Raw genomic sequence first — 27,341 nt, 5'->3', positions numbered from 1 at the left:
AGGTACATTAGGACATAGATAGAGATCTTTTTGCCAGCCAAGTGGCAGCGTACCCCTCTCACTTTATTTGATTTAGGATATGGTACACCAGTAGCAATTAAGCCAGCTGATAAGTTGAGAGGTAGGGTTACGATACAGTTAATGGGAATGATAAAAGCTATGAATAGCATGTTCATAATCATCATTTGAGCCAATTCCTAGCAGTTCAGCAATAGTGAAGTTGACTAGTGCTCAAACTCCCGTTCGTTCAAATTTAGAGGTCTTAAAAAGTGCCCTAATTTCGTACATTTTACCATCATAGCTGTCACTTGGGCGTCCGGTCTACCCTGCTACTCATTTCATTAGCAAGATAAATGTATCTTACTGCTTGCTAGGCAACAGCAGAGTGGCCCTCACGTCAGACAACATCTTGCGTTTAGCTTTATGATGTCAGCTTGCTAGGCAACAGATTGGCCCTCATGTCAGACAACATCTTGCTTTCGCTTTATGATGTCAGATCATCACTGGTCCAATTGTCCTTGTGGAAACGGACCACACAGGAGGATGAGATATCAGAAGTTATGCAGTAGGTTGCTATCTCTATTCATGACCGCAAGGCAAGTCGGAGGTGGAATGGCAAATACTCTGAACCACTCAAAGCACTGTGGCCTTTTTTAAAGTGGGATGCAGATACAAAAACAGAGACTATCCTTACCAACAATCCTTCTTGAGTATCAGAGTCCAACATACAGAGTGCAGCGGAAGACGTTAAATGTGCTTCATTCCGTGAGAACGCAACTCTATAGTTCTACAGTGAGATAGTGCATTTCAGCCTCAAAGGAAGCAATGTCCTCAAACGGAACATTGGTGGCACCAGGATCTAAAGCAGGCTTAAGAAGCCTTGGATGCAGTCAGTCTTTTATTAACTATCATGACCGACACAATGTGATCCATAATACTTCCATTTTGGCAGAAATTACATTCAAGCACAGGCCCCCACTAGAAGGTAGTGATGACATTCAGGTGCTGAAAACGTCTTTTTAATGCCTAAAGGAATGATTGTGAGCTTTACTTACCATATATATTGGTCCAATGATGCCCTATGCCGGAAGACTGTCTTTTTTTTTTTCTTCAGTATCGGCAATGCAGAGACAATTTGTTGCGAAACACTGCCACTGCTGGTCATTCAGTATAATCTGCAGATGGAAAAGTCCACTGTTAGCACATTTACTACAAGCAATACAAAAAAATCATGATTTTTATAAAGGGTAAACAGATCAATACTATGGAGTGTGTATTATTGTGAAAATCAGCATCTCTTTAGAAAATCAAATCTCGATTTGTGTTTTTAACCTACCATACTACTCTGAATCTCATGCCTCTTTTGCCAACACGCTCTAAACAACTGTAGAAGGTACATTAGGACATAGATAGAGATCTTTTTGCCAGCCAAGTGGCAGCGTACCCCTCTCACTTTATTTGATTTAGGATATGGTACACCAGTAGCAATTAAGCCAGCTGATAAGTTGAGAGGTAGGGTTACGATACAGTTAATGGGAATGATAAAAGCTATGAATAGCATGTTCATAATCATCATTTGAGCCAATTCCTAGCAGTTCAGCAATAGTGAAGTTGACTAGTGCTCAAACTCCCGTTCGTTCAAATTTAGAGGTCTTAAAAAGTGCCCTAATTTCGTACATTTTACCATCATAGCTGTCACTTGGGCGTCCGGTCTACCCTGCTACTCATTTCATTAGCAAGATAAATGTATCTTACTGCTTGCTAGGCAACAGCAGAGTGGCCCTCACGTCAGACAACATCTTGCGTTTAGCTTTATGATGTCAGCTTGCTAGGCAACAGATTGGCCCTCATGTCAGACAACATCTTGCTTTCGCTTTATGATGTCAGATCATCACTGGTCCAATTGTCCTTGTGGAAACGGACCACACAGGAGGATGAGATATCAGAAGTTATGCAGTAGGTTGCTATCTCTATTCATGACCGCAAGGCAAGTCGGAGGTGGAATGGCAAATACTCTGAACCACTCAAAGCACTGTGGCCTTTTTTAAAGTGGGATGCAGATACAAAAACAGAGACTATCCTTACCAACAATCCTTCTTGAGTATCAGAGTCCAACATACAGAGTGCAGCGGAAGACGTTAAATGTGCTTCATTCCGTGAGAACGCAACTCTATAGTTCTACAGTGAGATAGTGCATTTCAGCCTCAAAGGAAGCAATGTCCTCAAACGGAACATTGGTGGCACCAGGATCTAAAGCAGGCTTAAGAAGCCTTGGATGCAGTCAGTCTTTTATTAACTATCATGACCGACACAATGTGATCCATAATACTTCCATTTTGGCAGAAATTACATTCAAGCACAGGCCCCCACTAGAAGGTAGTGATGACATTCAGGTGCTGAAAACGTCTTTTTAATGCCTAAAGGAATGATTGTGAGCTTTACTTACCATATATATTGGTCAAATGATGCCCTATGCCGGAAGACTGTCTTTTTTTTTTTTCTTCAGTATCGGCAATGCAGAGACAATTTGTTGCGAAACACTGCCACTGCTGGTCATTCAGTATAATCTGCAGATGGAAAAGTCCACTGTTAGCACATTTACTACAAGCAATACAAAAAAATCATGATTTTTATAAAGGGTAAACAGATCAATACTATGGAGTTTTTATTATTGTGAAAATCAGCATCTCATTAGAAAATCAAATCTCGATTTGTGTTTTCAACCTACCATACTACTCTGAATCTCATGCCTCTTTTGCCAACACGCTCTAAACAACTGTAGAAGGTACATTAGGACATAGATAGAGATCTTTTTGCCAGCCAAGTGGCAGCGTACCCCTCTCACTTTATTTGATTTAGGATATGGTACACCAGTAGCAATTAAGCCAGCTGATAAGTTGAGAGGTAGGGTTACGCTACAGTTAATGGGAATGATAAAAGCTATGAATAGCATGTTCATAATCATCATTTGAGCCAATTCCTAGTAGTTCAGCAATAGTGAAGTTGACTAGTGCTCAAACTCCCGTTCGTTCAAATTTAGAGGTCTTAAAAAGTGCCCTAATTTCGTACATTTTACCATCATAGCTGTCACTTGGGCGTCCGGTCTACCCTGCTACTCATTTCATTAGCAAGATAAATGTATCTTACTGCTTGCTAGGCAACAGCAGAGTGGCCCTCACGTCAGACAACATCTTGCGTTTAGCTTTATGATGACAGCTTGCTAGGCAACAGATTGGCCCTCATGTCAGACAACATCTTGCTTTCGCTTTATGATGTCAGATCATCACTGGTCCAATTGTCCTTGTGGAAGCGGACCACACAGGAGGATGAGATATCAGAAGTTATGCAGTAGGTTGCTATCTCTATTCATGACCGCAAGGCAAGTCGGAGGTGGAATGGCAAATACTCTGAACCACTCAAAGCACTGTGGCCTTTTTTAAAGTGGGATGCAGATACAAAAACAGAGACTATCCTTACCAACAATCCTTCTTGTGTATCAGAGTCCAACATACAGAGTGCAGCGGAAGACGTTAAATGTGCTTCATTCCGTGAGAACGCAACTCTATAGTTCTACAGTGAGATAGTGCATTTCAGCCTCAAAGGAAGCAATGTCCTCAAACGGAACATTGGTGGCACCAGGATCTAAAGCAGGCTTAAGAAGCCTTGGATGCAGTCAGTCTTTTATTAACTATCATGACCGACACAATGTGATCCATAATACTTCCATTTTGGCAGAAATTACATTCAAGCACAGGCCCCCACTAGAAGGTAGTGATGACATTCAGGTGCTGAAAACGTCTTTTTAATGCCTAAAGGAATGATTGTGAGCTTTACTTACCATATATATTGGTCAAATGATGCCCTATGCCGGAAGACTGTCTTTTTTTTTTTTCTTCAGTATCGGCAATGCAGAGACAATTTGTTGCGAAACACTGCCACTGCTGGTCATTCAGTATAATCTGCAGATGGAAAAGTCCACTGTTAGCACATTTACTACAAGCAATACAAAAAAATCATGATTTTTATAAAGGGTAAACAGATCAATACTATGGAGTTTTTATTATTGTGAAAATCAGCATCTCATTAGAAAATCAAATCTCGATTTGTGTTTTCAACCTACCATACTACTCTGAATCTCATGCCTCTTTTGCCAACACGCTCTAAACAACTGTAGAAGGTACATTAGGACATAGATAGAGATCTTTTTGCCAGCCAAGTGGCAGCGTACCCCTCTCACTTTATTTGATTTAGGATATGGTACACCAGTAGCAATTAAGCCAGCTGATAAGTTGAGAGGTAGGGTTACGCTACAGTTAATGGGAATGATAAAAGCTATGAATAGCATGTTCATAATCATCATTTGAGCCAATTCCTAGTAGTTCAGCAATAGTGAAGTTGACTAGTGCTCAAACTCCCGTTCGTTCAAATTTAGAGGTCTTAAAAAGTGCCCTAATTTCGTACATTTTACCATCATAGCTGTCACTTGGGCGTCCGGTCTACCCTGCTACTCATTTCATTAGCAAGATAAATGTATCTTACTGCTTGCTAGGCAACAGCAGAGTGGCCCTCACGTCAGACAACATCTTGCGTTTAGCTTTATGATGACAGCTTGCTAGGCAACAGATTGGCCCTCATGTCAGACAACATCTTGCTTTCGCTTTATGATGTCAGATCATCACTGGTCCAATTGTCCTTGTGGAAGCGGACCACACAGGAGGATGAGATATCAGAAGTTATGCAGTAGGTTGCTATCTCTATTCATGACCGCAAGGCAAGTCGGAGGTGGAATGGCAAATACTCTGAACCACTCAAAGCACTGTGGCCTTTTTTAAAGTGGGATGCAGATACAAAAACAGAGACTATCCTTACCAACAATCCTTCTTGTGTATCAGAGTCCAACATACAGAGTGCAGCGGAAGACGTTAAATGTGCTTCATTCCGTGAGAACGCAACTCTATAGTTCTACAGTGAGATAGTGCATTTCAGCCTCAAAGGAAGCAATGTCCTCAAACGGAACATTGGTGGCACCAGGATCTAAAGCAGGCTTAAGAAGCCTTGGATGCAGTCAGTCTTTTATTAACTATCATGACCGACACAATGTGATCCATAATACTTCCATTTTGGCAGAAATTACATTCAAGCACAGGCCCCCACTAGAAGGTAGTGATGACATTCAGGTGCTGAAAACGTCTTTTTAATGCCTAAAGGAATGATTGTGAGCTTTACTTACCATATATATTGGTCAAATGATGCCCTATGCCGGAAGACTGTCTTTTTTTTTTCTTCAGTATCGGCAATGCAGAGACAATTTGTTGCGAAACACTGCCACTGCTGGTCATTCAGTATAATCTGCAGATGGAAAAGTCCACTGTTAGCACATTTACTACAAGCAATACAAAAAAATCATGATTTTTATAAAGGGTAAACAGATCAATACTATGGAGTTTGTATTATTGTGAAAATCAGCATCTCTTTAGAAAATCAAATCTCGATTTGTGTTTTTAACCTACCATATTACTCTGAATCTCATGCCTCTTTTGCCAACACGCTCTAAACAACTGTAGAAGGTACATTAGGACATAGATAGAGATCTTTTTGCCAGCCAAGTGGCAGCGTACCCCTCTCACTTTATTTGATTTAGGATATGGTACACCAGTAGCAATTAAGCCAGCTGATAAGTTGAGAGGTAGGGTTACCCTACAGTTAATGGGAATGATAAAAGCTATGAATAGCATGTTCATAATCATCATTTGAGCCAATTCCTAGCAGTTCAGCAATAGTGAAGTTGACTAGTGCTCAAACTCCCGTTCGTTCAAATTTAGAGGTCTTAAAAAGTGCCCTAATTTCGTACATTTTACCATCATAGCTGTCACTTGGGCGTCCGGTCTACCCTGCTACTCATTTCATTAGCAAGATAAATGTATCTTACTGCTTGCTAGGCAACAGCAGAGTGGCCCTCACGTCAGACAACATCTTGCGTTTAGCTTTATGATGTCAGCTTGCTAGGCAACAGATTGGCCCTCATGTCAGACAACATCTTGCTTTCGCTTTATGATGTCAGATCATCACTGGTCCAATTGTCCTTGTGGAAGCGGACCACACAGGAGGATGAGATATCAGAAGTTATGCAGTAGGTTGCTATCTCTATTCATGACCGCAAGGCAAGTCGGAGGTGGAATGGCAAATACTCTGAACCACTCAAAGCACTGTGGCCTTTTTTAAAGTGGGATGCAGATACAAAAACAGAGACTATCCTTACCAACAATCCTTCTTGAGTATCAGAGTCCAACATACAGAGTGCAGCGGAAGACGTTAAATGTGCTTCATTCCGTGAGAACGCAACTCTATAGTTCTACAGTGAGATAGTGCATTTCAGCCTCAAAGGAAGCAATGTCCTCAAACGGAACATTGGTGGCACCAGGATCTAAAGCAGGCTTAAGAAGCCTTGGATGCAGTCAGTCTTTTATTAACTATCATGACCGACACAATGTGATCCATAATACTTCCATTTTGGCAGAAATTACATTCAAGCACAGGCCCCCACTAGAAGGTAGTGATGACATTCAGGTGCTGAAAACGTCTTTTTAATGCCTAAAGGATTGATTGTGAGCTTTACTTACCATATATATTGGTCAAATGATGCCCTATGCCGGAAGACTGTCTTTTTTTTTTTCTTCAGTATCGGCAATGCAGAGACAATTTGTTGCGAAACACTGCCACTGCTGGTCATTCAGTATAATCTGCAGATGGAAAAGTCCACTGTTAGCACATTTACTACAAGCAATACAAAAAAATCATGATTTTTATAAAGGGTAAACAGATCAATACTATGGAGTTTGTATTATTGTGAAAATCAGCATCTCTTTAGAAAATCAAATCTCGATTTGTGTTTTTAACCTACCATACTACTCTGAATCTCATGCCTCTTTTGCCAACACGCTCTAAACAACTGTAGAAGGTACATTAGGACATAGATAGAGATCTTTTTGCCAGCCAAGTGGCAGCGTACCCCTCTCACTTTATTTGATTTAGGATATGGTACACCAGTAGCAATTAAGCCAGCTGATAAGTTGAGAGGTAGGGTTACGATACAGTTAATGGGAATGATAAAAGCTATGAATAGCATGTTCATAATCATCATTTGAGCCAATTCCTAGCAGTTCAGCAATAGTGAAGTTGACTAGTGCTCAAACTCCCGTTCGTTCAAATTTAGAGGTCTTAAAAAGTGCCCTAATTTCGTACATTTTACCATCATAGCTGTCACTTGGGCGTCCGGTCTACCCTGCTACTCATTTCATTAGCAAGATAAATGTATCTTACTGCTTGCTAGGCAACAGCAGAGTGGCCCTCACGTCAGACAACATCTTGCGTTTAGCTTTATGATGTCAGCTTGCTAGGCAACAGATTGGCCCTCATGTCAGACAACATCTTGCTTTCGCTTTATGATGTCAGATCATCACTGGTCCAATTGTCCTTGTGGAAACGGACCACACAGGAGGATGAGATATCAGAAGTTATGCAGTAGGTTGCTATCTCTATTCATGACCGCAAGGCAAGTCGGAGGTGGAATGGCAAATACTCTGAACCACTCAAAGCACTGTGGCCTTTTTTAAAGTGGGATGCAGATACAAAAACAGAGACTATCCTTACCAACAATCCTTCTTGAGTATCAGAGTCCAACATACAGAGTGCAGCGGAAGACGTTAAATGTGCTTCATTCCGTGAGAACGCAACTCTATAGTTCTACAGTGAGATAGTGCATTTCAGCCTCAAAGGAAGCAATGTCCTCAAACGGAACATTGGTGGTACCAGGATCTAAAGCAGGCTTAAGAAGCCTTGAATGCAGTCAGTCTTTTATTAACTATCATGACCGACACAATGTGATCCATAATACTTCCATTTTGGCAGAAATTACATTCAAGCACAGGCCCCCACTAGAAGGTAGTGATGACATTCAGGTGCTGAAAACGTCTTTTTAATGCCTAAAGGAATGATTGTGAGCTTTACTTACCATATATATTGGTCAAATGATGCCCTATGCCGGAAGACTGTCTTTTTTTTTTTCTTCAGTATCGGCAATGCAGAGACAATTTGTTGCGAAACACTGCCACTGCTGGTCATTCAGTATAATCTGCAGATGGAAAAGTCCACTGTTAGCACATTTACTACAAGCAATACAAAAAAATCATGATTTTTATAAAGGGTAAACAGATCAATACTATGGAGTTTGTATTATTGTGAAAATCAGCATCTCTTTAGAAAATCAAATCTCGATTTGTGTTTTTAACCTACCATACTACTCTGAATCTCATGCCTCTTTTGCCAACACGCTCTAAACAACTGTAGAAGGTACATTAGGACATAGATAGAGATCTTTTTGCCAGCCAAGTGGCAGCGTACCCCTCTCACTTTATTTGATTTAGGATATGGTACACCAGTAGCAATTAAGCCAGCTGATAAGTTGAGAGGTAGGGTTACCCTACAGTTAATGGGAATGATAAAAGCTATGAATAGCATGTTCATAATCATCATTTGAGCCAATTCCTAGCAGTTCAGCAATAGTGAAGTTGACTAGTGCTCAAACTCCCGTTCGTTCAAATTTAGAGGTCTTAAAAAGTGCCCTAATTTCGTACATTTTACCATCATAGCTGTCACTTGGGCGTCCGGTCTACCCTGCTACTCATTTCATTAGCAAGATAAATGTATCTTACTGCTTGCTAGGCAACAGCAGAGTGGCTCTCACGTCAGACAACATCTTGCGTTTAGCTTTATGATGACAGCTTGCTAGGCAACAGATTGGCCCTCATGTCAGACAACATCTTGCTTTCGCTTTATGATGTCAGATCATCACTGGTCCAATTGTCCTTGTGGAAGCGGACCACACAGGAGGATGAGATATCAGAAGTTATGCAGTAGGTTGCTATCTCTATTCATGACCGCAAGGCAAGTCGGAGGTGGAATGGCAAATACTCTGAACCACTCAAAGCACTGTGGCCTTTTTTAAAGTGGGATGCAGATACAAAAACAGAGACTATCCTTACCAACAATCCTTCTTGTGTATCAGAGTCCAACATACAGAGTGCAGCGGAAGACGTTAAATGTGCTTCATTCCGTGAGAACGCAACTCTATAGTTCTACAGTGAGATAGTGCATTTCAGCCTCAAAGGAAGCAATGTCCTCAAACGGAACATTGGTGGCACCAGGATCTAAAGCAGGCTTAAGAAGCCTTGGATGCAGTCAGTCTTTTATTAACTATCATGACCGACACAATGTGATCCATAAAACTTCCATTTTGGCAGAAATTACATTCAAGCACAGGCCCCCACTAGAAGGTAGTGATGACATTCAGTTGCTGAAAACGTCTTTTTAATGCCTAAAGGAATGATTGTGAGCTTTACTTACCATATATATTGGTCAAATGATGCCCTATGCCGGAAGACTGTCTTTTTTTTTTCTTCAGTATCGGCAATGCAGAGACAATTTGTTGCGAAACACTGCCACTGCTGGTCATTCAGTATAATCTGCAGATGGAAAAGTCCACTGTTAGCACATTTACTACAAGCAATACAAAAAAATCATGATTTTTATAAAGGGTAAACAGATCAATACTATGGAGTTTGTATTATTGTGAAAATCAGCATCTCTTTAGAAAATCAAATCTCGATTTGTGTTTTTAACCTACCATACTACTCTGAATCTCATGCCTCTTTTGCCAACACGCTCTAAACAACTGTAGAAGGTACATTAGGACATAGATAGAGATCTTTTTGCCAGCCAAGTGGCAGCGTACCCCTCTCACTTTATTTGATTTAGGATATGGTACACCAGTAGCAATTAAGCCAGCTGATAAGTTGAGAGGTAGGGTTACGCTACAGTTAATGGGAATGATAAAAGCTATGAATAGCATGTTCATAATCATCATTTGAGCCAATTCCTAGCAGTTCAGCAATAGTGAAGTTGACTAGTGCTCAAACTCCCGTTCGTTCAAATTTAGAGGTCTTAAAAAGTGCCCTAATTTCGTACATTTTACCATCATAGCTGTCACTTGGGCGTCCGGTCTACCCTGCTACTCATTTCATTAGCAAGATAAATGTATCTTACTGCTTGCTAGGCAACAGCAGAGTGGCCCTCACGTCAGACAACATCTTGCGTTTAGCTTTATGATGTCAGCTTGCTAGGCAACAGATTGGCCCTCATGTCAGACAACATCTTGCTTTCGCTTTATGATGTCAGATCATCACTGGTCCAATTGTCCTTGTGGAAGCGGACCACACAGGAGGATGAGATATCAGAAGTTATGCAGTAGGTTGCTATCTCTATTCATGACCGCAAGGCAAGTCGGAGGTGGAATGGCAAATACTCTGAACCACTCAAAGCACTGTGGCCTTTTTTAAAGTGGGATGCAGATACAAAAACAGAGACTATCCTTACCAACAATCCTTCTTGAGTATCAGAGTCCAACATACAGAGTGCAGCGGAAGACGTTAAATGTGCTTCATTCCGTGAGAACGCAACTCTATAGTTCTACAGTGAGATAGTGCATTTCAGCCTCAAAGGAAGCAATGTCCTCAAACGGAACATTGGTGGCACCAGGATCTAAAGCAGGCTTAAGAAGCCTTGGATGCAGTCAGTCTTTTATTAACTATCATGACCGACACAATGTGATCCATAATACTTCCATTTTGGCAGAAATTACATTCAAGCACAGGCCCCCACTAGAAGGTAGTGATGACATTCAGGTGCTGAAAACGTCTTTTTAATGCCTAAAGGATTGATTGTGAGCTTTACTTACCATATATATTGGTCAAATGATGCCCTATGCCGGAAGACTGTCTTTTTTTTTTTCTTCAGTATCGGCAATGCAGAGACAATTTGTTGCGAAACACTGCCACTGCTGGTCATTCAGTATAATCTGCAGATGGAAAAGTCCACTGTTAGCACATTTACTACAAGCAATACAAAAAAATCATGATTTTTATAAAGGGTAAACAGATCAATACTATGGAGTTTGTATTATTGTGAAAATCAGCATCTCTTTAGAAAATCAAATCTCGATTTGTGTTTTTAACCTACCATACTACTCTGAATCTCATGCCTCTTTTGCCAACACGCTCTAAACAACTGTAGAAGGTACATTAGGACATAGATAGAGATCTTTTTGCCAGCCAAGTGGCAGCGTACCCCTCTCACTTTATTTGATTTAGGATATGGTACACCAGTAGCAATTAAGCCAGCTGATAAGTTGAGAGGTAGGGTTACGATACAGTTAATGGGAATGATAAAAGCTATGAATAGCATGTTCATAATCATCATTTGAGCCAATTCCTAGCAGTTCAGCAATAGTGAAGTTGACTAGTGCTCAAACTCCCGTTCGTTCAAATTTAGAGGTCTTAAAAAGTGCCCTAATTTCGTACATTTTACCATCATAGCTGTCACTTGGGCGTCCGGTCTACCCTGCTACTCATTTCATTAGCAAGATAAATGTATCTTACTGCTTGCTAGGCAACAGCAGAGTGGCCCTCACGTCAGACAACATCTTGCGTTTAGCTTTATGATGTCAGCTTGCTAGGCAACAGATTGGCCCTCATGTCAGACAACATCTTGCTTTCGCTTTATGATGTCAGATCATCACTGGTCCAATTGTCCTTGTGGAAACGGACCACACAGGAGGATGAGATATCAGAAGTTATGCAGTAGGTTGCTATCTCTATTCATGACCGCAAGGCAAGTCGGAGGTGGAATGGCAAATACTCTGAACCACTCAAAGCACTGTGGCCTTTTTTAAAGTGGGATGCAGATACAAAAACAGAGACTATCCTTACCAACAATCCTTCTTGAGTATCAGAGTCCAACATACAGAGTGCAGCGGAAGACGTTAAATGTGCTTCATTCCGTGAGAACGCAACTCTATAGTTCTACAGTGAGATAGTGCATTTCAGCCTCAAAGGAAGCAATGTCCTCAAACGGAACATTGGTGGCACCAGGATCTAAAGCAGGCTTAAGAAGCCTTGGATGCAGTCAGTCTTTTATTAACTATCATGACCGACACAATGTGATCCATAATACTTCCATTTTGGCAGAAATTACATTCAAGCACAGGCCCCCACTAGAAGGTAGTGATGATATTCAGGTGCTGAAAACGTCTTTTTAATGCCTAAAGGAATGATTGTGAGCTTTACTTACCATATATATTGGTCAAATGATGCCCTATGCCGGAAGACTGTCTTTTTTTTTTTCTTCAGTATCGGCAATGCAGAGACAATTTGTTGCGAAACACTGCCACTGCTGGTCATTCAGTATAATCTGCAGATGGAAAAGTCCACTGTTAGCACATTTACTACAAGCAATACAAAAAAATCATGATTTTTATAAAGGGTAAACAGATCAATACTATGGAGTTTGTATTATTGTGAAAATCAGCTTCTCTTTAGAAAATCAAATCTCGATTTGTGTTTTTAACCTACCATACTACTCTGAATCTCATGCCTCTTTTGCCAACAAGCTCTAAACAACTGTAGAAGGTACATTAGGACATAGATAGAGATCTTTTTGCCAGCCAAGTGGCAGCGTACCCCTCTCACTTTATTTGATTTAGGATATGGTACACCAGTAGCAATTAAGCCAGCTGATAAGTTGAGAGGTAGGGTTACGCTACAGTTAATGGGAATGATAAAAGCTATGAATAGCATGTTCATAATCATCATTTGAGCCAATTCCTAGCAGTTCAGCAATAGTGAAGTTGACTAGTGCTCAAACTCCCGTTCGTTCAAATTTAGAGGTCTTAAAAAGTGCCCTAATTTCGTACATTTTACCATCATAGCTGTCACTTGGGCGTCCGGTCTACCCTGCTACTCATTTCATTAGCAAGATAAATGTATCTTACTGCTTGCTAGGCAACAGCAGAGTGGCCCTCACGTCAGACAACATCTTGCGTTTAGCTTTATGATGTCAGCTTGCTAGGCAACAGATTGGCCCTCATGTCAGACAACATCTTGCTTTCGCTTTATGATGTCAGATCATCACTGGTCCAATTGTCCTTGTGGAAGCGGACCACACAGGAGGATGAGATATCAGAAGTTATGCAGTAGGTTGCTATCTCTATTCATGACCGCAAGGCAAGTCGGAGGTGGAATGGCAAATACTCTGAACCACTCAAAGCACTGTGGCCTTTTTTAAAGTGGGATGCAGATACAAAAACAGAGACTATCCTTACCAACAATCCTTCTTGAGTATCAGAGTCCAACATACAGAGTGCAGCGGAAGACGTTAAATGTGCTTCATTCCGTGAGAACGCAACTCTATAGTTCTACAGTGAGATAGTGCATTTCAGCCTCAAAGGAAGCAATGTCCTCAAACGGAACATTGGTGGCACCAGGATCTAAAGCAGGCTTAAGAAGCCTTGGATGCAGTCAGTCTTTTATTAACTATCATGACCGACACAATGTGATCCATAATACTTCCATTTTGGCAGAAATTACATTCAAGCACAGGCCCCCACTAGAAGGTAGTGATGACATTCAGGTGCTGAAAACGTCTTTTTAATGCCTAAAGGATTGATTGTGAGCTTTACTTACCATATATATTGGTCAAATGATGCCCTATGCCGGAAGACTGTCTTTTTTTTTTTCTTCAGTATCGGCAATGCAGAGACAATTTGTTGCGAAACACTGCCACTGCTGGTCATTCAGTATAATCTGCAGATGGAAAAGTCCACTGTTAGCACATTTACTACAAGCAATACAAAAAAATCATGATTTTTATAAAGGGTAAACAGATCAATACTATGGAGTTTGTATTATTGTGAAAATCAGCATCTCTTTAGAAAATCAAATCTCGATTTGTGTTTTTAACCTACCATACTACTCTGAATCTCATGCCTCTTTTGCCAACACGCTCTAAACAACTGTAGAAGGTACATTAGGACATAGATAGAGATCTTTTTGCCAGCCAAGTGGCAGCGTACCCCTCTCACTTTATTTGATTTAGGATATGGTACACCAGTAGCAATTAAGCCAGCTGATAAGTTGAGAGGTAGGGTTACGATACAGTTAATGGGAATGATAAAAGCTATGAATAGCATGTTCATAATCATCATTTGAGCCAATTCCTAGCAGTTCAGCAATAGTGAAGTTGACTAGTGCTCAAACTCCCGTTCGTTCAAATTTAGAGGTCTTAAAAAGTGCCCTAATTTCGTACATTTTACCATCATAGCTGTCACTTGGGCGTCCGGTCTACCCTGCTACTCATTTCATTAGCAAGATAAATGTATCTTACTGCTTGCTAGGCAACAGCAGAGTGGCCCTCACGTCAGACAACATCTTGCGTTTAGCTTTATGATGTCAGCTTGCTAGGCAACAGATTGGCCCTCATGTCAGACAACATCTTGCTTTCGCTTTATGATGTCAGATCATCACTGGTCCAATTGTCCTTGTGGAAACGGACCACACAGGAGGATGAGATATCAGAAGTTATGCAGTAGGTTGCTATCTCTATTCATGACCGCAAGGCAAGTCGGAGGTGGAATGGCAAATACTCTGAATAACCCCTCTGATACCACTCAAAGCACTGTGGCCTTTTTTAAAGTGGGATGCAGATACAAAAACAGAGACTATCCTTACCAACAATCCTTCTTGAGTATCAGAGTCCAACATACAGAGTGCAGCGGAAGACGTTAAATGTGCTTCATTCCGTGAGAACGCAACTCTATAGTTCTACAGTGAGATAGTGCATTTCAGCCTCAAAGGAAGCAATGTCCTCAAACGGAACATTGGTGGCACCAGGATCTAAAGCAGGCTTAAGAAGCCTTGGATGCAGTCAGTCTTTTATTAACTATCATGACCGACACAATGTGATCCATAATACTTCCATTTTGGCAGAAATTACATTCAAGCACAGGCCCCCACTAGAAGGTAGTGATGACATTCAGGTGCTGAAAACGTCTTTTTAATGCCTAAAGGAATGATTGTGAGCTTTACTTACCATATATATTGGTCAAATGATGCCCTATGCCGGAAGACTGTCTTTTTTTTTTTCTTCAGTATCGGCAATGCAGAGACAATTTGTTGCGAAACACTGCCACTGCTGGTCATTCAGTATAATCTGCAGATGGAAAAGTCCACTGTTAGCACATTTACTACAAGCAATACAAAAAAATCATGATTTTTATAAAGGGTAAACAGATCAATACTATGGAGTTTGTATTATTGTGAAAATCAGCTTCTCTTTAGAAAATCAAATCTCGATTTGTGTTTTTAACCTACCATACTACTCTGAATCTCATGCCTCTTTTGCCAACAAGCTCTAAACAACTGTAGAAGGTACATTAGGACATAGATAGAGATCTTTTTGCCAGCCAAGTGGCAGCGTACCCCTCTCACTTTATTTGATTTAGGATATGGTACACCAGTAGCAATTAAGCCAGCTGATAAGTTGAGAGGTAGGGTTACGCTACAGTTAATGGGAATGATAAAAGCTATGAATAGCATGTTCATAATCATCATTTGAGCCAATTCCTAGCAGTTCAGCAATAGTGAAGTTGACTAGTGCTCAAACTCCCGTTCGTTCAAATTTAGAGGTCTTAAAAAGTGCCCTAATTTCGTACATTTTACCATCATAGCTGTCACTTGGGCGTCCGGTCTACCCTGCTACTCATTTCATTAGCAAGATAAATGTATCTTACTGCTTGCTAGGCAACAGCAGAGTGGCCCTCACGTCAGACAACATCTTGCGTTTAGCTTTATGATGTCAGCTTGCTAGGCAACAGATTGGCCCTCATGTCAGACAACATCTTGCTTTCGCTTTATGATGTCAGATCATCACTGGTCCAATTGTCCTTGTGGAAGCGGACCACACAGGAGGATGAGATATCAGAAGTTATGCAGTAGGTTGCTATCTCTATTCATGACCGCAAGGCAAGTCGGAGGTGGAATGGCAAATACTCTGAACCACTCAAAGCACTGTGGCCTTTTTTAAAGTGGGATGCAGATACAAAAACAGAGACTATCCTTACCAACAATCCTTCTTGAGTATCAGAGTCCAACATACAGAGTGCAGCGGAAGACGTTAAATGTGCTTCATTCCGTGAGAACGCAACTCTATAGTTCTACAGTGAGATAGTGCATTTCAGCCTCAAAGGAAGCAATGTCCTCAAACGGAACATTGGTGGCACCAGGATCTAAAGCAGGCTTAAGAAGCCTTGGATGCAGTCAGTCTTTTATTAACTATCATGACCGACACAATGTGATCCATAATACTTCCATTTTGGCAGAAATTACATTCAAGCACAGGCCCCCACTAGAAGGTAGTGATGACATTCAGGTGCTGAAAACGTCTTTTTAATGCCTAAAGGAATGATTGTGAGCTTTACTTACCATATATATTGGTCAAATGATGCCCTATGCCGGAAGACTGTCTTTTTTTTTTTCTTCAGTATCGGCAATGCAGAGACAATTTGTTGCGAAACACTGCCACTGCTGGTCATTCAGTATAATCTGCAGATGGAAAAGTCCACTGTTAGCACATTTACTACAAGCAATACAAAAAAATCATGATTTTTATAAAGGGTAAACAGATCAATACTATGGAGTTTGTATTATTGTGAAAATCAGCATCTCTTTAGAAAATCAAATCTCGATTTGTGTTTTTAACCTACCATACTACTCTGAATCTCATGCCTCTTTTGCCAACACGCTCTAAACAACTGTAGAAGGTACATTAGGACATAGATAGAGATCTTTTTGCCAGCCAAGTGGCAGCGTACCCCTCTCACTTTATTTGATTTAGGATATGGTACACCAGTAGCAATTAAGCCAGCTGATAAGTTGAGAGGTAGGGTTACGCTACAGTTAATGGGAATGATAAAAGCTATGAATAGCATGTTCATAATCATCATTTGAGCCAATTCCTAGCAGTTCAGCAATAGTGAAGTTGACTAGTGCTCAAACTCCCGTTCGTTCAAATTTAGAGGTCTTAAAAAGTGCCCTAATTTCGTACATTTTACCATCATAGCTGTCACTTGGGCGTCCGGTCTACCCTGCTACTCATTTCATTAGCAAGATAAATGTATCTTACTGCTTGCTAGGCAACAGCAGAGTGGCCCTCACGTCAGACAACATCTTGCGTTTAGCTTTATGATGTCAGCTTGCTAGGCAACAGATTGGCCCTCATGTCAGACAACATCTTGCTTTCGCTTTATGATGTCAGATCATCACTGGTCCAATTGTCCTTGTGGAAACGGACCACACAGGAGGATGAGATATCAGAAGTTATGCAGTAGGTTGCTATCTCTATTCATGACCGCAAGGCAAGTCGGAGGTGGAATGGCAAATACTCTGAACCACTCAAAGCACTGTGGCCTTTTTTAAAGTGGGATGCAGATACAAAAACAGAGACTATCCTTACCAACAATCCTTCTTGAGTATCAGAGTCCAACATACAGAGTGCAGCGGAAGACGTTAAATGTGCTTCATTCCGTGAGAACGCAACTCTATAGTTCTACAGTGAGATAGTGCATTTCAGCCTCAAAGGAAGCAATGTCCTCAAATGGAACATTGGTGGCACCAGGATCTAAAGCAGGCTTAAGAAGCCTTGGATGCAGTCAGTCTTTTATTAACTATCATGACCGACACAATGTGATCCATAATACTTCCATTTTGGCAGAAATTACATTCAAGCACAGGCCCCCACTAGAAGGTAGTGATGACATTCAGGTGCTGAAAACGTCTTTTTAATGCCTAAAGGAATGATTGTGAGCTTTACTTACCATATATATTGGTCAAATGATGCCCTATGCCGGAAGACTGTCTTTTTTTTTTTCTTCAGTATCGGCAATGCAGAGACAATTTGTTGCGAAACACTGCCACTGCTGGTCATTCAGTATAATCTGCAGATGGAAAAGTCCACTGTTAGCACATTTACTACAAGCAATACAAAAAAATCATGATTTTTATAAAGGGTAAACAGATCAATACTATGGAGTTTGTATTATTGTGAAAATCAGCTTCTCTTTAGAAAATCAAATCTCGATTTGTGTTTTTAACCTACCATACTACTCTGAATCTCATGCCTCTTTTGCCAACAAGCTCTAAACAACTGTAGAAGGTACATTAGGACATAGATAGAGATCTTTTTGCCAGCCAAGTGGCAGCGTACCCCTCTCACTTTATTTGATTTAGGATATGGTACACCAGTAGCAATTAAGCCAGCTGATAAGTTGAGAGGTAGGGTTACGCTACAGTTAATGGGAATGATAAAAGCTATGAATAGCATGTTCATAATCATCATTTGAGCCAATTCCTAGCAGTTCAGCAATAGTGAAGTTGACTAGTGCTCAAACTCCCGTTCGTTCAAATTTAGAGGTCTTAAAAAGTGCCCTAATTTCGTACATTTTACCATCATAGCTGTCACTTGGGCGTCCGGTCTACCCTGCTACTCATTTCATTAGCAAGATAAATGTATCTTACTGCTTGCTAGGCAACAGCAGAGTGGCCCTCACGTCAGACAACATCTTGCGTTTAGCTTTATGATGTCAGCTTGCTAGGCAACAGATTGGCCCTCATGTCAGACAACATCTTGCTTTCGCTTTATGATGTCAGATCATCACTGGTCCAATTGTCCTTGTGGAAGCGGACCACACAGGAGGATGAGATATCAGAAGTTATGCAGTAGGTTGCTATCTCTATTCATGACCGCAAGGCAAGTCGGAGGTGGAATGGCAAATACTCTGAACCACTCAAAGCACTGTGGCCTTTTTTAAAGTGGGATGCAGATACAAAAACAGAGACTATCCTTACCAACAATCCTTCTTGAGTATCAGAGTCCAACATACAGAGTGCAGCGGAAGACGTTAAATGTGCTTCATTCCGTGAGAACGCAACTCTATAGTTCTACAGTGAGATAGTGCATTTCAGCCTCAAAGGAAGCAATGTCCTCAAACGGAACATTGGTGGCACCAGGATCTAAAGCAGGCTTAAGAAGCCTTGGATGCAGTCAGTCTTTTATTAACTATCATGACCGACACAATGTGATCCATAATACTTCCATTTTGGCAGAAATTACATTCAAGCACAGGCCCCCACTAGAAGGTAGTGATGACATTCAGGTGCTGAAAACGTCTTTTTAATGCCTAAAGGAATGATTGTGAGCTTTACTTACCATATATATTGGTCAAATGATGCCCTATGCCGGAAGACTGTCTTTTTTTTTTTCTTCAGTATCGGCAATGCAGAGACAATTTGTTGCGAAACACTGCCACTGCTGGTCATTCAGTATAATCTGCAGATGGAAAAGTCCACTGTTAGCACATTTACTACAAGCAATACAAAAAAATCATGATTTTTATAAAGGGTAAACAGATCAATACTATGGAGTTTGTATTATTGTGAAAATCAGCATCTCTTTAGAAAATCAAATCTCGATTTGTGTTTTTAACCTACCATACTACTCTGAATCTCATGCCTCTTTTGCCAACACGCTCTAAACAACTGTAGAAGGTACATTAGGACATAGATAGAGATCTTTTTGCCAGCCAAGTGGCAGCGTACCCCTCTCACTTTATTTGATTTAGGATATGGTACACCAGTAGCAATTAAGCCAGCTGATAAGTTGAGAGGTAGGGTTACGCTACAGTTAATGGGAATGATAAAAGCTATGAATAGCATGTTCATAATCATCATTTGAGCCAATTCCTAGCAGTTCAGCAATAGTGAAGTTGACTAGTGCTCAAACTCCCGTTCGTTCAAATTTAGAGGTCTTAAAAAGTGCCCTAATTTCGTACATTTTACCATCATAGCTGTCACTTGGGCGTCCGGTCTACCCTGCTACTCATTTCATTAGCAAGATAAATGTATCTTACTGCTTGCTAGGCAACAGCAGAGTGGCCCTCACGTCAGACAACATCTTGCGTTTAGCTTTATGATGTCAGCTTGCTAGGCAACAGATTGGCCCTCATGTCAGACAACATCTTGCTTTCGCTTTATGATGTCAGATCATTACTGGTCCAATTGTCCTTGTGGAAGCGGACCACACAGGAGGATGAGATATCAGAAGTTATGCAGTAGGTTGCTCTCTCTATTCATGACCGCAAGGCAAGTCGGAGGTGGAATGGCAAATACTCTGAACCACTCAAAGCACTGTGGCCTTTTTTAAAGTGGGATGCAGATACAAAAACAGAGACTATCCTTACCAACAATCCTTCTTGAGTATCAGAGTCCAACATACAGAGTGCAGCGGAAGACGTTAAATGTGCTTCTTTCCGTGAGAACGCAACTCTATAGTTCTACAGTGAGATAGTGCATTTCAGCCTCAAAGGAAGCAATGTCCTCAAATGGAACATTGGTGGCACCAGGATCTAAAGCAGGCTTAAGAAGCCTTGGATGCAGTCAGTCTTTTATTAACTATCATGACCGAAACAATGTGATCCATAATACTTCCATTTTGGCAGAAATTACATTCAAGCACAGGCCCCCACTAGAAGGTAGTGATGACATTCAGGTGCTGAAAACGTCTTTTTAATGCCTAAAGGAATGATTGTGAGCTTTACTTACCATATATATTGGTCAAATGATGCCCTATGCCGGAAGACTGTCTTTTTTTTTTCTTCAGTATCGGCAATGCAGAGACAATTTGTTGCGAAACACTGCCACTGCTGGTCATTCAGTATAATCTGCAGATGGAAAAGTCCACTGTTAGCACATTTACTATAAGCAATACAAAAAAATCATGATTTTTATAAAGGGTAAACAGATCAATACTATGGAGTTTGTATTATTGTGAAAATCAGCATCTCTTTAGAAAATCAAATCTCGATTTGTGTTTTTAACCTACCATACTACTCTGAATCTCATGCCTCTTTTGCCAACACGCTCTAAACAACTGTAGAAGGTACATTAGGACATAGATAGAGATCTTTTTGCCAGCCAAGTGGCAGCGTACCCCTCTCACTTTATTTGATTTAGGATATGGTACACCAGTAGCAATTAAGCCAGCTGATAAGTTGAGAGGTAGGGTTACGCTACAGTTAATGGGAATGATAAAAGCTATGAATAGCATGTTCATAATCATCATTTGAGCCAATTCCTAGCAGTTCAGCAATAGTGAAGTTGACTAGTGCTCAAACTCCCGTTCGTTCAAATTTAGAGGTCTTAAAAAGTGCCCTAATTTCGTACATTTTACCATCATAGCTGTCACTTGGGCGTCCGGTCTACCCTGCTACTCATTTCATTAGCAAGATAAATGTATCTTACTGCTTGCTAGGCAACAGCAGAGTGGCCCTCACGTCAGACAACATCTTGCGTTTAGCTTTATGATGTCAGCTTGCTAGGCAACAGATTGGCCCTCATGTCAGACAACATCTTGCTTTCGCTTTATGATGTCAGATCATCACTGGTCCAATTGTCCTTGTGGAAGCGGACCACACAGGAGGATGAGATATCAGAAGTTATGCAGTAGGTTGCTATCTCTATTCATGACCGCAAGGCAAGTCGGAGGTGGAATGGCAAATACTCTGAACCACTCAAAGCACTGTGGCCTTTTTTAAAGTGGGATGCAGATACAAAAACAGAGACTATCCTTACCAACAATCCTTCTTGAGTATCAGAGTCCAACATACAGAGTGCAGCGGAAGACGTTAAATGTGCTTCATTCCGTGAGAACGCAACTCCATAGTTCTACAGTGAGATAGTGCATTTCAGCCTCAAAGGAAGCAATGTCCTCAAACGGAACATTGGTGGCACCAGGATCTAAAGCAGGCTTAAGAAGCCTTGGATGCAGTCAGTCTTTTATTAACTATCATGACCGACACAATGTGATCCATAATACTTCCATTTTGGCAGAAATTACATTCAAGCACAGGCCCCCACTAGAAGGTAGTGATGACATTCAGGTGCTGAAAACGTCTTTTTAATGCCTAAAGGAATGATTGTGAGCTTTACTTACCATATATATTGGTCAAATGATGCCCTATGCCGGAAGACTGTCTTTTTTTTTTTCTTCAGTATCGGCAATGCAGAGACAATTTGTTGCGAAACACTGCCACTGCTGGTCATTCAGTATAATCTGCAGATGGAAAAGTCCACTGTTAGCACATTTACTACAAGCAATACAAAAAAATCATGATTTTTATAAAGGGTAAACAGATCAATACTATGGAGTTTGTATTATTGTGAAAATCAGCATCTCTTTAGAAAATCAAATCTCGATTTGTGTTTTTAACCTACCATACTACTCTGAATCTCATGCCTCTTTTGCCAACACGCTCTAAACAACTGTAGAAGGTACATTAGGACATAGATAGAGATCTTTTTGCCAGCCAAGTGGCAGCGTACCCCTCTCACTTTATTTGATTTAGGATATGGTACACCAGTAGCAATTAAGCCAGCTGATAAGTTGAGAGGTAGGGTTACGCTACAGTTAATGGGAATGATAAAAGCTATGAATAGCATGTTCATAATCATCATTTGAGCCAATTCCTAGCAGTTCAGCAATAGTGAAGTTGACTAGTGCTCAAACTCCCGTTCGTTCAAATTTAGAGGTCTTAAAAAGTGCCCTAATTTCGTACATTTTACCATCATAGCTGTCACTTGGGCGTCCGGTCTACCCTGCTACTCATTTCATTAGCAAGATAAATGTATCTTACTGCTTGCTAGGCAACAGCAGAGTGGCCCTCACGTCAGACAACATCTTGCGTTTAGCTTTATGATGTCAGCTTGCTAGGCAACAGATTGGCCCTCATGTCAGACAACATCTTGCTTTCGCTTTATGATGTCAGATCATCACTGGTCCAATTGTCCTTGTGGAAACGGACCACACAGGAGGATGAGATATCAGAAGTTATGCAGTAGGTTGCTATCTCTATTCATGACCGCAAGGCAAGTCGGAGGTGGAATGGCAAATACTCTGAACCACTCAAAGCACTGTGGCCTTTTTTAAAGTGGGATGCAGATACAAAAACAGAGACTATCCTTACCAACAATCCTTCTTGAGTATCAGAGTCCAACATACAGAGTGCAGCGGAAGACGTTAAATGTGCTTCATTCCGTGAGAACGCAACTCTATAGTTCTACAGTGAGATAGTGCATTTCAGCCTCAAAGGAAGCAATGTCCTCAAATGGAACATTGGTGGCACCAGGATCTAAAGCAGGCTTAAGAAGCCTTGGATGCAGTCAGTCTTTTATTAACTATCATGACCGACACAATGTGATCCATAATACTTCCATTTTGGCAGAAATTACATTCAAGCACAGGCCCCCACTAGAAGGTAGTGATGACATTCAGGTGCTGAAAACGTCTTTTTAATGCCTAAAGGAATGATTGTGAGCTTTACTTACCATATATATTGGTCAAATGATGCCCTATGCCGGAAGACTGTCTTTTTTTTTTTCTTCAGTATCGGCAATGCAGAGACAATTTGTTGCGAAACACTGCCACTGCTGGTCATTCAGTATAATCTGCAGATGGAAAAGTCCACTGTTAGCACATTTACTACAAGCAATACAAAAAAATCATGATTTTTATAAAGGGTAAACAGATCAATACTATGGAGTTTGTATTATTGTGAAAATCAGCTTCTCTTTAGAAAATCAAATCTCGATTTGTGTTTTTAACCTACCATACTACTCTGAATCTCATGCCTCTTTTGCCAACAAGCTCTAAACAACTGTAGAAGGTACATTAGGACATAGATAGAGATCTTTTTGCCAGCCAAGTGGCAGCGTACCCCTCTCACTTTATTTGATTTAGGATATGGTACACCAGTAGCAATTAAGCCAGCTGATAAGTTGAGAGGTAGGGTTACGCTACAGTTAATGGGAATGATAAAAGCTATGAATAGCATGTTCATAATCATCATTTGAGCCAATTCCTAGCAGTTCAGCAATAGTGAAGTTGACTAGTGCTCAAACTCCCGTTCGTTCAAATTTAGAGGTCTTAAAAAGTGCCCTAATTTCGTACATTTTACCATCATAGCTGTCACTTGGGCGTCCGGTCTACCCTGCTACTCATTTCATTAGCAAGATAAATGTATCTTACTGCTTGCTAGGCAACAGCAGAGTGGCCCTCACGTCAGACAACATCTTGCGTTTAGCTTTATGATGTCAGCTTGCTAGGCAACAGATTGGCCCTCATGTCAGACAACATCTTGCTTTCGCTTTATGATGTCAGATCATCACTGGTCCAATTGTCCTTGTGGAAGCGGACCACACAGGAGGATGAGATATCAGAAGTTATGCAGTAGGTTGCTATCTCTATTCATGACCGCAAGGCAAGTCGGAGGTGGAATGGCAAATACTCTGAACCACTCAAAGCACTGTGGCCTTTTTTAAAGTGGGATGCAGATACAAAAACAGAGACTATCCTTACCAACAATCCTTCTTGAGTATCAGAGTCCAACATACAGAGTGCAGCGGAAGACGTTAAATGTGCTTCATTCCGTGAGAACGCAACTCTATAGTTCTACAGTGAGATAGTGCATTTCAGCCTCAAAGGAAGCAATGTCCTCAAACGGAACATTGGTGGCACCAGGATCTAAAGCAGGCTTAAGAAGCCTTGGATGCAGTCAGTCTTTTATTAACTATCATGACCGACACAATGTGATCCATAATACTTCCATTTTGGCAGAAATTACATTCAAGCACAGGCCCCCACTAGAAGGTAGTGATGACATTCAGGTGCTGAAAACGTCTTTTTAATGCCTAAAGGAATGATTGTGAGCTTTACTTACCATATATATTGGTCAAATGATGCCCTATGCCGGAAGACTGTCTTTTTTTTTTTCTTCAGTATCGGCAATGCAGAGACAATTTGTTGCGAAACACTGCCACTGCTGGTCATTCAGTATAATCTGCAGATGGAAAAGTCCACTGTTAGCACATTTACTACAAGCAATACAAAAAAATCATGATTTTTATAAAGGGTAAACAGATCAATACTATGGAGTTTGTATTATTGTGAAAATCAGCATCTCTTTAGAAAATCAAATCTCGATTTGTGTTTTTAACCTACCATACTACTCTGAATCTCATGCCTCTTTTGCCAACACGCTCTAAACAACTGTAGAAGGTACATTAGGACATAGATAGAGATCTTTTTGCCAGCCAAGTGGCAGCGTACCCCTCTCACTTTATTTGATTTAGGATATGGTACACCAGTAGCAATTAAGCCAGCTGATAAGTTGAGAGGTAGGGTTACGCTACAGTTAATGGGAATGATAAAAGCTATGAATAGCATGTTCATAATCATCATTTGAGCCAATTCCTAGCAGTTCAGCAATAGTGAAGTTGACTAGTGCTCAAACTCCCGTTCGTTCAAATTTAGAGGTCTTAAAAAGTGCCCTAATTTCGTACATTTTACCATCATAGCTGTCACTTGGGCGTCCGGTCTACCCTGCTACTCATTTCATTAGCAAGATAAATGTATCTTACTGCTTGCTAGGCAACAGCAGAGTGGCCCTCACGTCAGACAACATCTTGCGTTTAGCTTTATGATGTCAGCTTGCTAGGCAACAGATTGGCCCTCATGTCAGACAACATCTTGCTTTCGCTTTATGATGTCAGATCATTACTGGTCCAATTGTCCTTGTGGAAGCGGACCACACAGGAGGATGAGATATCAGAAGTTATGCAGTAGGTTGCTCTCTCTATTCATGACCGCAAGGCAAGTCGGAGGTGGAATGGCAAATACTCTGAACCACTCAAAGCACTGTGGCCTTTTTTAAAGTGGGATGCAGATACAAAAACAGAGACTATCCTTACCAACAATCCTTCTTGAGTATCAGAGTCCAACATACAGAGTGCAGCGGAAGACGTTAAATGTGCTTCTTTCCGTGAGAACGCAACTCTATAGTTCTACAGTGAGATAGTGCATTTCAGCCTCAAAGGAAGCAATGTCCTCAAATGGAACATTGGTGGCACCAGGATCTAAAGCAGGCTTAAGAAGCCTTGGATGCAGTCAGTCTTTTATTAACTATCATGACCGAAACAATGTGATCCATAATACTTCCATTTTGGCAGAAATTACATTCAAGCACAGGCCCCCACTAGAAGGTAGTGATGACATTCAGGTGCTGAAAACGTCTTTTTAATGCCTAAAGGAATGATTGTGAGCTTTACTTACCATATATATTGGTCAAATGATGCCCTATGCCGGAAGACTGTCTTTTTTTTTTCTTCAGTATCGGCAATGCAGAGACAATTTGTTGCGAAACACTGCCACTGCTGGTCATTCAGTATAATCTGCAGATGGAAAAGTCCACTGTTAGCACATTTACTATAAGCAATACAAAAAAATCATGATTTTTATAAAGGGTAAACAGATCAATACTATGGAGTTTGTATTATTGTGAAAATCAGCATCTCTTTAGAAAATCAAATCTCGATTTGTGTTTTTAACCTACCATACTACTCTGAATCTCATGCCTCTTTTGCCAACACGCTCTAAACAACTGTAGAAGGTACATTAGGACATAGATAGAGATCTTTTTGCCAGCCAAGTGGCAGCGTACCCCTCTCACTTTATTTGATTTAGGATATGGTACACCAGTAGCAATTAAGCCAGCTGATAAGTTGAGAGGTAGGGTTACGATACAGTTAATGGGAATGATAAAAGCTATGAATAGCATGTTCATAATCATCATTTGAGCCAATTCCTAGCAGTTCAGCAATAGTGAAGTTGACTAGTGCTCAAACTCCCGTTCGTTCAAATTTAGAGGTCTTAAAAAGTGCCCTAATTTCGTACATTTTACCATCATAGCTGTCACTTGGGCGTCCGGTCTACCCTGCTACTCATTTCATTAGCAAGATAAATGTATCTTACTGCTTGCTAGGCAACAGCAGAGTGGCCCTCACGTCAGACAACATCTTGCGTTTAGCTTTATGATGTCAGCTTGCTAGGCAACAGATTGGCCCTCATGTCAGACAACATCTTGCTTTCGCTTTATGATGTCAGATCATCACTGGTCCAATTGTCCTTGTGGAAACGGACCACACAGGAGGATGAGATATCAGAAGTTATGCAGTAGGTTGCTATCTCTATTCATGACCGCAAGGCAAGTCGGAGGTGGAATGGCAAATACTCTGAACCACTCAAAGCACTGTGGCCTTTTTTAAAGTGGGATGCAGATACAAAAACAGAGACTATCCTTACCAACAATCCTTCTTGAGTATCAGAGTCCAACATACAGAGTGCAGCGGAAGACGTTAAATGTGCTTCATTCCGTGAGAACGCAACTCTATAGTTCTACAGTGAGATAGTGCATTTCAGCCTCAAAGGAAGCAATGTCCTCAAACGGAACATTGGTGGCACCAGGATCTAAAGCAGGCTTAAGAAGCCTTGGATGCAGTCAGTCTTTT

Source organism: Lissotriton vulgaris, chromosome 12 (assembly GCF_964263255.1).
Source record: "Lissotriton vulgaris chromosome 12, aLisVul1.2, whole genome shotgun sequence".
Taxonomy (NCBI): Eukaryota; Metazoa; Chordata; class Amphibia; order Caudata; family Salamandridae; genus Lissotriton; species Lissotriton vulgaris.
Note: the sequence above shows the minus strand (reverse complement) of the source record.